Genomic DNA, 8,782 nt, shown 5'->3' on the forward strand with positions numbered 1-8,782 from the left:
TCTGACGTGGCCATGCGATTATGGACAGAGAGGCCAGTGGGGCCACCAGACATAGACACGGATTGGGACTTACTGTGCGGCTCAGGATCCCTGTGGAGAGTGAGAGAGGAGGGCTCCCCGAAGCTGCGTCAGGCAGTGGAGGGGAGTCACTCCTCTTGGGTTTTCGGCACCAAATATTAGATGCGCCGCAAAGATAAACTGAGGCCAGGCCAGATAGAAGGACAAGAAGTTTATTTTGTGCTTCTGCATGAGATTCGCCTGTCCGAGAGTCAGGGCCAGTGAAGGCTGCCTATCCGTGATGGAGAGTAAGTTTTTAAACTGGTCAGCAAAGTATACAAGAGAGGGGCAGGGGATGCAGCTGCAGGGGCTTAAGCCATCTCCATCCGAAAATTCCGAGGTGGGGTGGTGTCTTGGTCGTTCAGCCTGATACGGAGGAAATGGCTCATTGCCCTGGAGCCCTTTGAAGCTAGCCGTCTTGGTCCGATAAGGGCAGGGCAGGCTGTTCCTAGTGTCCCCGACCTGTGCCTGACCCAGCACAATCCATTTGAGATAGTTTAAACTCAATTAAAAATTAAATGGGTACTATTTAGAAATTTAAAATCATCTATGTGGAAAAAAATTTTAACACTCAAATTCCCTTATTTTTGGTCAGTAAGAATCTTTTCAAGTCGGTTGCTGTGTCCTAATGTAATGACCAGTATAGCCTTTGATAGCTTCTTTTGGTTCTGACCAAAACCTTAACTTGCTATGGAGTATGTAGGGCATTATTGTTAAATAGTAGGAAGTAGGAGTGACACATAATGGAGCATTTATTTTCTCCCTCATTTATGAGAAGCCCATAAGTTGGTGCAGTGGTTAAGTGCTTGGCTGTTAAGAAAAAGGGCAGCAGTTCAAACCCATAAGCTGCCTTAAGGGAGAAAGATGTGGCAGTAAGTATCTGTAAAGACTTACAGCCTTGGAAGCTGATGGAGGCAGTTCCACTCTCCCCTCAGGGTCTCCGTTAGAATGGACTCAATCTCAGTGAAACCAAGTTGAATGACCTAGTTTCTTAATACATATTATGGGAAAATGAAAAAGAGGAACCAGTTACAAAATAAGAGTCTTAAGTGACATCAAAAACAGTGAAAGGTGAGGAAATTAAAATGTACATGTGGGTCTATATTAATGATAAAAATTGCTGTTTGTTAGGTGTGATAATGATATGGTTTATGTATGTGTGTATTGTGTAATCTATGTTAGAGACTCAATCTAAATTACTCAAGGTGAGATTGTTTTGTGTCTAATTATTAAACTAATGCAGGAGTTAAAATGAATGGATATGTGAAACAAGATTGGCAAAATGTTAGTGTAGAAATGGAATAATGAATACACAAGTCATTGGGCTATACATATATTAGAAATTTTTCATCTTTTTATAAATCATTCTATTGAGGCTCATACAACTCTTCCACAATCCATACATACATTCATTGAGTAAAGCACCGTTATACATCCATTGCCCTCATCATTCTCAAAATTCGCCTTCCACTTGGGTTCCTGGAATCAGCTCATTTTCATTTTTTCCCTGCCCCTCCCCCTCCCTCACGAACCCTTAATAATTTATAATTACTCTATCCTATCTCACACTTCCCGGCATCTCCCTTCACCCACCCCTCAGAGAGGAGATTACATGTAGATCCCAGAGATCAGTTCCCCCTTTCTACACCCCCTTGCCTCCCGGTGTTGCCACTCTCACTGCTGGTCCTGAGGGGTTCATCTGTCCTAGATTCCCTATGTTTCCAGATCCCAACCACACTGCTGTTCATCCTCTGGTCTAACCAGGTCCGCAAGGCAGAATAGGGATTACGATAATTGGGGGGGAGGAAGCGTTCAAGAACTAGAGGAAGGTTTTGAGTTTCATTTTTGCTACACTGAATCCTGAGTGACTCATCTCCCCACTACCCCTCTGCAAGGGATGTCCAGTGTCTACAGATGAGCACTGGGTCCCCATCATGCACTCCCCTCATTCACGATATGATTCCCCCCCACCCCACGGCCTTTGTTGCTTGAAACCTGGTCCCCATGATCACACATGTTGGTGTGCTGCTTCCATGTGGGCTTTGTTAATTCTGGGCTAGTTGGCTGCTTGTTTACTTTCAAGCCTTTAAGTCCCCAGACACTATATCTCTCAATATCTAGGCACCATCAGCCTTCTTCACCACACTTACTTACGCACACATTTGTCTTCAGCGTTTATGTGGGTAAGGTGATCACACAATGATGTTTTTGTCCTTTGGTGTCTGATACCAGATCCCTTCAACACCCCATGTTCACTTAGGCTTGTGTGCTTCTTCTCTTTGGGCTTTGTTGCTTCTGAGCTAAATGGCCTCTTGTTTGCCTTCAAGCCTTTAAGACCCCAGATGTTATATCTTTTTGATAGTCGGGCACCATCAGCTTTCTTCACCATGTTTGCTTATGCACATGTCTGTCTTCAGCGATCATGTCGGAAATGTGGGTATCATGGAATGACTGCTTAGCTGAGCAAGGTGCTATTGTATTGAGGGAGTGTGCGTGAGGATGCCCAATGTCTACCTGCTACCCTACTACTGAACCTGTAAGTATATGCACATAGGTCTATTTTCCCCTAATCATAAATACAGATATGTACATGTCTGTATTTAAGCTTCTATGTATCCCCTTTACCTTCTACTCCTTTCCTCTATTTCCTTATGCTTTCCTCCTGTCCCACTACCATGTTCAGCCTTCATTCTGGTTTCAGTAATTCCTCAGTTAACTTGCCCTTGGTTACTCCTTACCAGTCCTCCCATCCCTCCCTCCACTGGTTTTGAACCACGCGTTGTTCCCTTGTACCTGGGTTGGCCAACACCTCCTCCCTTCCCCTACCTCCCATGCTCTCATGTCCCTCCGGGACCATTGGTCCCGTTATTTTCTTCTCACATTGTTTGTCCAGCCTATCTGATCTAGGTGGACCTGCAGATATATTAATATATGCATTAAAATGCAGATGGCTTTGACAGCACCAAAGTGGCACATAAGAACATGGCGTCGACAGCAGCAATACTGACATGCTGACAAACAAAAAAGTCACTGACATACAAAATTTAAAAGAGAGAAAAAAAGAAAAAAACAAAACAAAAAAAACAGCAAAAAATCTGTTAGTAGTTTGAGGTCTGTTTGTTGGCCTTTAGAAGTGTTTTCTGGATGAGTCTGATGGGCTGCCAGGTCCTGGCCCCCAAATCCATCCTTTATACTCCTTTGGGACCTCCTTGCTCTGCTTCCCCCACCTCTCCATTGCACGCCCCCAGTGTTTTGCCTCAGTGTGGTGGGGTCAGCTCAGTCGCACATCCCCCACTGTGTCTCAGTGCTGTCCTGTGTAGGACCATGGGTCAGTGCAGGATGTCGCATCTCGCCGTGGGGCGGGTTATATGGTCCTCTCTGTACAATGGGCCCTTCGAGCCGGGCTACCATCCTCTGAGCTTGGTGGGTCCAGGTGTGTTCTGCTCCATTCTTCCTTCCTTTGCTTCAGCTTCCTTCTGGGTGTGGTGTGGTAGGTCACTTCCTTTCCCACACCAGACAATCTATTTTCACTTTCTGTGTTACTCCCTTCGATTGTGGGGGTCGGGCTAATTCTGGTTGGGGCTGGCATACGGTCTAGTCTCTTTGTGCATTCCTCCGCACTTTACGTTGCCCTCCTGGTTTGGTGTGTCATGGTGGGGTCTGTATGCATGTTCCATTCCTGTGGGGACACAACCAATAGTCTCCCCCGGGTGGGTTAGTGCCCTATTCCCCCCATGCCATCCACTCGGTTTCTCCCCACCCCCTGCTTCTCACTCCCCCTGCCCCATTTCCCCTTCTTTATGCTGGGCTCTCATGCACCTCCCTAGGTGTGGCCTGCCCTCCCTCCAACTATCTATGCTTCCACCCGTTTATTGCGAGATAGATGTTTATTCTTCTATTCCTGGCATGCTGATTGTACTTACCTCAGGGGATTCAAGTTATACCTGTCCTTTTGAGTCTGACTTACCTTGTTTAACATAATTCCTTCCAGCTCTTCCCACGAAATAACGTGTTTTATGTGCTCATCTGTGCTTTTCAGTGCTGCATAGTACTCCATTGTGTGTATGTGCCTAAGTTTACTAATCCACTCATCTGTCGATGGAAACTTAGACTGTTTCCAAGTCTTTGCGATTGTGAATTGTACCACAATAAACATTGGAGCGCAGATGACTGGTCGTGTTTTGTTTGCTGCTTTCACCGGGTACATGCCCAGTAGAGGGCATAAGGTAGATCAATTTCCATTTTCTTTAAGTATCGCCAGATTGATTTCCACAGTGGCTGTACAAATCTACACGACCACCAGCAGCGGAAAAGGGTTCCTACTTCACCACAGCCCCTCCAACACTTGTTGCTCTCTGATTTGCTGATCTGGGCTAGCCTCAGGGGTGTTAGGTGGTATCTCATGGTTGTTTTGATTTGCATTTCTCTTATGGTTCATGACCTGGAAAACTTTCTCATATGCTTGTTGGACATATGGGTCTCCTCCCTAGTGAAAGCTCTGTGATCCACTTTGAGTTTATTCTTGTGCATGGGGTGAGGTAAACGTCTTGTTTCATCTTTCTACATGTGGATATCCATTGTTTCCAGCACAATTTATTAAAGAGGGCATCCGCTTCCCATTGATGTTTTTGGGACCCTTGTCGAAGATCAGTGTCTATATGCTGATGAATTAACTCTTGGGCTTTCTATTCTTTTCCACTGGTCTGAGTGTCTGTCGTTGTGCCAGTATCACACTGTTTTGACCACTGTAGCTGTGTAATAGGCATTAAAGTCTGGCAAGGCAATTCCCCCAACTGTGTCCTTCTTCTTGAGGAGTTCTCTGCTAATTCTGGGCTTCTTCCCTCTCCATATGAACTTGTTGGTCAGTGTTTCCAATTCTTTGAAGAAGGTTGATGGTATTTGAATCTGTATAGCATTGAACTTGTAAAGTGCTTTAGGTAGGACTGTTATCTTTACTATTTTGAGCCTTCCAATCCATGAGCAGGGAATGTTCTTCCTTTTGTGGAGGTTGCTTTTGGTTTTCTGTAATAGGGTTTTTAAGTTTTCCTTATATAGGTCTTTAGTATTTTTTGTTAAATATATTCCTAGGTATTTCAGTTTGTTTTTAGCTACTGTGAAGGGTAGTTCCCTCTTAATCCCCACTTCCATGGCCCTGTCCGATGTGTATAGTAAAACTACTGATTTCTGTTTACTGATCTTGTATCCTGCTACTCTTCCATATTCCTCTATTGCTGTAAGTACTCCAGCTGTGGAGCTTTTTGGGGTTTTCAATGTACAGGATCATGTCGTCTGCAAATAGCGATAGTTTCACCTCCTCCTCTCCCATTTGGATCCCTTTGATGTCCTTCCGCTGACTTATGTTGTTAGCCAGAACCTTCAAACAATATTGAATAGAAGTAGAGTCAGGGGGCATCCTTGTCTTGTACCCCTTTTCAGTTCTTCAGTGGGATTGTTCTTGTCTTTTCTCCATTGACTATGATGTTGGCTGTTGGTCTTTCATAGATAGCTTGTATACGCTTGAGGAACTTACCTTCCAGTCTTATCTTCATGAGTGTCTTGATTAGGAATGGGTGCTGGATGTTGTCAAATGCTTTTTCTGCATCTATGGATATTATCATATGGTTTTTACCCTTTTTCTTCTCGAGGTGATGTACATAATATTGATGGATTTTCGGATGGTAAACCATCCCTGCATCCCTGGGATGAATCCTACCTGGTCATGGTTTTATGTTTTATATACTTTTGCATTCTATTGGTCAATATTTTTTTTCTCAAGAAACATCTTTATTACTACAGTATTTATTTGTCTTCCCTCTGTCAAACCCTGAGCCAATTTCTTTCCCCGGGCTGCCTGGGGAGGTGCAGGGAAAGCAGACAAATAGGGCAGATGAGGCGCGGGACAGAGAACTCTGAGAGGTGAAGCAGGCTCCTTCACATGGCGAAGAGGATAAGGAAGGCCACCAGCAGGCAGAAAAGCCCCATGGCCTCCAAGAGGGCGAAGCAAAGGATGGCGAAGGAGAAGAGCTGCTGCTTCAGAAAAGGGTTCCTGGCATAACCAATGATGAGGCTCCCAAACACAGTCCCAATGCCAGCTCCAGAGCTGGCCACTCCAACTATGGCAGCCCCAGCCCCAATGAACTTGGCAGCTGTGTCAATGTCCCTGGAGACGGCGCTGGTTTGGAAGCTGTGACTAGGGATGCGTGAGGTCAGGGGACGTGGGGCTGTCCAGCTGCTGAAGCGCTTGTCTGTCAGTGTCTCAGGTCGTTTCTGCACCAAAACAGACAGTGGTCAGCTAAGCAGCTGGGAGGTGCTCCTGACCAAGGAAGGGGTGGAGACGAATTTGGCGCAGGCGTACATTTTTAGGGGGTGAGGGGCAGTAGCAGGCGAGCTGCTCCTAGTGCAGAGGACAGAGCGGTCAATATTTTGTTAAGGATTTTTGCATCTATGTTCATTAGAGATATTGGTCTGTAATTCTCTATTCCTGTGGAGTCTTTGCCCTGTTTGAATATCAAAATAATGCTGGCTTCATAAAATGAGTTTGGGAGTTTGTCATCCTCTTCTATGTTATGGAATACTTTGTGGGGAATTGGTGTCAACTCTTCCCTGAATGCTTGGTAGAATTCTGCTGTGAAACCATCTGGCCCAGGGGCCTTTTTTTGGTAGAATTTTGATGACCCTCTTTATTTCTTCTTTCGCTATGGGTTTCTTTAGGTTCTTGATCTCTGTCTGAGATAATCTAGGGAGAGACTGTTTTTCCAAATATTTATCCATGTCTTCAAGGTTTCTGAACTCATTAGAATACAAACCTTCATAGTACTTTGTGATTATCCTTTTAATCTCGTTGGGGTCTGTTGTTATTGCCCCCTGATTCATCCCTCATCCTGGCTATTGATGTTTGCTCCTTTCTATCTTTGGTAAGCTTTGCCAGAGGACTGTCAATTTTGTTAATTCTTTTGTAGAACCAGCTTTTAGCTGAATTTATCTTTTGCATTGTTCTTTTATCTTCCCAATGGTTTAACTGCACCCTGATTTTTATTATTTTTCTCTTGCTATTGGCGGGGTTGTTCTGCTGACTCTGTTCTGGTTGTTGAAAGTTTTGTGTTAACATATCTGTCATATACCTTACTTCTTTTTTTCATGTATGCATTTAATGATATCAAGCTACCTCTCATAACTGCCTTTGCAGTGTCCCATACGTTTTGATACGTTGTATGCTCGTTCTCGTTAGTTTCTAGAAACTTCCTAATATCCTCTCTGATCTGGGCCTATACCCATTCATGTCGCAGGAGATCGTTGTTAATTCTCCAATTGGTTGCCCTTGCTTTTCTGGACGTCCTCTTATTAATCTCCAGCTTTATGGCATGGTGATCTGACAAAGATGTCTGGATAACATCTATGTGTTTGAATTTACTCAGGCTGGACTTGTGTCCCAGCATGTGGTCAATTCTTGAAAAAGATCTATGTAAATTTGAAAAGAATGGGAAACCCTGTGCTTTTGGATGGAAATCTCTATAGATGTCTATCAGGCCCTGTTGCCTAATTACATTGTTTAGCTCTCTGGCCTCTTTGCTGAGCTTCTTTCCCAGTGATCTGTCTTTCTCTAATAGTGGAGTGTTAAAGTCACCCACTATAATTGTTGATTCCATGATCTCGTTTCATCTTTTTAATACTTTGATGAAATTCACCGCACCGTTATTGGGAGTGTAAATATTCAATATGCAAAGTGCTTCCTGGTTTACTGAACCTTTGAGCATTATTTAGTGTCCCTCTTTGTCCCTTTTTATGGTTTGAATCTTGAGGTCCATTTTGTCGGAGATTAAGATAGCCACCCCTGCCTTTTTGGAGTTACCATTCGATTGGTAAACTTTCTACCAACCCTTTATTCTCAGCATATTCTTGTCTGTGCACTTAAGAAGTGTCTCTTGCAGGCAACAGATTGATGGATTATATTTTCTGAGCCAGTTCTCAAGCCTCTTTCTTTTAAAATACGAATTGAGTCCATTGGAATTCAGAGTTAATATCACTATCTCTGGATTCATAGTTGCAATATCCTGTTTTGTGTTTTAGGTCTTTACCTATCTCCCTTTATATCAGTGTGCTGTGTTTGAGTGGAGAGTTTCTATCTTGTCTCCTTTTCCATCTGAGACCCTGTTGTCCTGGTAATTGTTGCTGGCACGTTGGCTCCTAGATGGAGATGGGCTATATGGTGGTTTCCTGTTTGTTCTTGGTGGAGGTTGATCCTCTGGCCATAGTGAGTCAGCCAGTATGTTCCACAGGGTAGGGTGTCTTGCAGCATATTTGAGTCTTTCCTTGTCCTGGAAGACCCTTATCTCACCATCTATCTTAATGGATAAGTTTGCAGGGTACAGGATTCTGGGGAGGCATTTTTTCCCCAGCTATTGGAAGATGTTGCTCCATTTTCTCCTCCTCTTCATGGTATCTGCTGATAGGTCTGAGCATATTCTTACCTGCACTCCTTTGTATGTGACTGTCTTCCTTTCTCTAGCTGCTAGTAAATATTTCTTTTTCCTCTAAGTTGGATCTTTTTACTATTATATGTCTTGGCATGTTCTTGGGATTTAGCTTAGCTGGCATCCTTTCTGTTTCCTTTATGAGTGTCTGGTTTTCCCTTGTTCGGATGGGGAAATTTTTCTTCCAGAAATTCCTTTGCTATCTTGGCTGTTGACTTATGTGTTGTGTTGTGCTCCAGTAGACTGATTATTCA

At 43.9% G+C, this 8,782-nt stretch overlaps 1 pseudogene; it reads right to left on the reverse strand.

The window, feature by feature from the left end:
* Window positions 1-5,988: 5,988 nt before the first annotated feature.
* LOC142432088 (ATP synthase F(0) complex subunit C2, mitochondrial pseudogene) lies at window positions 5,989-6,459 on the reverse strand (annotated as a pseudogene).
* Between the last annotated feature and the right edge of the window lie 2,323 nt (window positions 6,460-8,782).

The sequence above is a fragment of the Tenrec ecaudatus genome, chromosome 18 (assembly GCF_050624435.1).
Source record: "Tenrec ecaudatus isolate mTenEca1 chromosome 18, mTenEca1.hap1, whole genome shotgun sequence".
NCBI lineage: Eukaryota > Metazoa > Chordata > Mammalia > Afrosoricida > Tenrecidae > Tenrec > Tenrec ecaudatus.